Here is a 1643-nt window from a genome sequence, read left to right as displayed (position 1 = left end):
CCCAGCTCCCTCCCAGCTCCCTTCTACCCTCCCAGCTCCCTCCCAGCTCCCTCCCAGCTCCCTCCTACCCTCCCAGCTCCCTCCCAGCTCCCTCCTACCCTCCCAGCTCCCTCCCAGCTCCCTCCTACCCTCCCAGCTCCCTCCCAGCTCCCTCCCAGCTCCCTCCTACCCTCCCAGCTCCCTCCTAGCTCCCTCCTACCCTCCCAGCTCCCTCCTACCCTCCCAGCTCCCTCCCAGCTCCCTCCTACCCTCCCAGCTCCCTCCCAACACCCTCCCACACCCTCCCCACCCCGCTCAATTCCCTCCCACCCCACTCAATAACTTTCCACCTGCTCAACTCCCTCCCAGCTCCCTCCTACCCTCCCAGCTCCCTCCCAACTCCCTCCGACACCCTCCCACCCGCTGAACACCCTCCCAACTCTCTCGAAACACCCTCAAATCCCTCGCGACGCTCTCACTCTCTCTCTCTGTCTCTCCTCTCTTTTCTGTCTGTCTCCCTCTCTCTCTCTCTCTCTCTCTCTCTCTGTCTCTCTCTCTTTGTCTCTCTCTCTCTCTCTCTTTCCTCTTTCTCGCTGTCTCTCTCTCTCTCTCTCTCTCTCTCTCTCACCCTTTCTCTCTCTCTCTCTCTCTCTCGCCTTCTCTCTCTCTCTCTCGCTCGCCTTCTCTCTCTAACTCTCTCTATCTTACTTTCTCGCTCTCTCTCTCCCTCTCACTCTCTCTCTCTCTCTCGCCTCTCTCTCTCGCTCTCTCTCTTTCTCTCACTCTCTCTCTCTCTGTCTCACTCTCTTGCTCTCTCTCTCTCTCTCTCTCTTTCTCTTTCTCTCTGTCTCTCTCTCTCTCTCAGTCTGGCTCTCTCCGTCTTTCTCTCCTCTCACTCTCTCTCTCTCACTCTCTCTTTCTCTCTCTCTCTCTCTCTCTCTCTCGCTCTCTCTCTCTCTCTCTCTGTCTCTCTCTCCTCTCACTCTCTCTCTCTCTCTCTCTTTCCTCTTTCTCTCTGTGTCTCCCTCTCTCTCTCTCTCTCTTCTCCGACTTTCTCTCTCACTCTCTCTCTCTCTCTGTCTCACTCTCTCTCTCGCTCTGTCTCTCTCTCTCCTTTCACTCTCTCTCTCTCTCTCTCTTTCTCTTGGAAGGCGGGGGGGGGGGGCGGAGGGAGCGCGACCGGTTCCCGGGAAATTGCCGGGGTGCTCCAGGAGCCGCCGTCATGGCAGCGCCCGCCCCCGTGGGCCGCGCCCCGGGCCGCCAAGCCACCGGCCATGACGCCGACGGTCGCCGCGCGTCACCGACTCCTTTTTGCCACGCGCCGCCATCTTAGTTCCCTTTTGGCGGCTCCCCGCTCGGCTCACCCTCCTGTTCCTGCCCGCGGTCTGGGCCGCCATGGTGCGGCCTTGGCACTCGGTCTTTGGGCTCGGTCCCACGGTGCCGCTGGTGGCCATCACAGGCCTCGCAGAGAGCCTGACCCCTTTGAGCCAAGGGGACGGGCGCTGGAGATTCCACGTGGGCCCCCAATCGCACCCCATTGGCGGCGCTGGAACCGGCCCTAAATGGAGGGGAGCGGTGGGATTGTCCCCCGCTTCTTTTGAGGGGCGGTGAGCCCAATTCTGTGGCGGTGGGGGGTGGGGGGGTGATGGGGGCGCAGGAAGTCC

At 61.3% G+C, this 1643-nt stretch overlaps 1 protein-coding gene across 1 annotated transcript in view; it reads left to right on the top strand.

Annotated features, from left to right (window-relative positions):
• LOC139241442 (integrin alpha-M-like) overlaps positions 1-1643 on the top strand; it is a gene marked incomplete at its 3' end in the record, with an annotated part of 112876 nt that overhangs the window by 81610 nt on the left and 29623 nt on the right. The gene's annotated exons all lie outside the window — the stretch shown is intronic.

Source organism: Pristiophorus japonicus, unplaced genomic scaffold (genome assembly GCF_044704955.1).
Source record: "Pristiophorus japonicus isolate sPriJap1 unplaced genomic scaffold, sPriJap1.hap1 HAP1_SCAFFOLD_1078, whole genome shotgun sequence".
NCBI classification, from domain to species: domain Eukaryota; kingdom Metazoa; phylum Chordata; class Chondrichthyes; family Pristiophoridae; genus Pristiophorus; species Pristiophorus japonicus.
The sequence above is the reverse complement of the archived record's forward strand: the minus strand, read 5'-3'. Positions and strand labels throughout refer to the sequence as shown.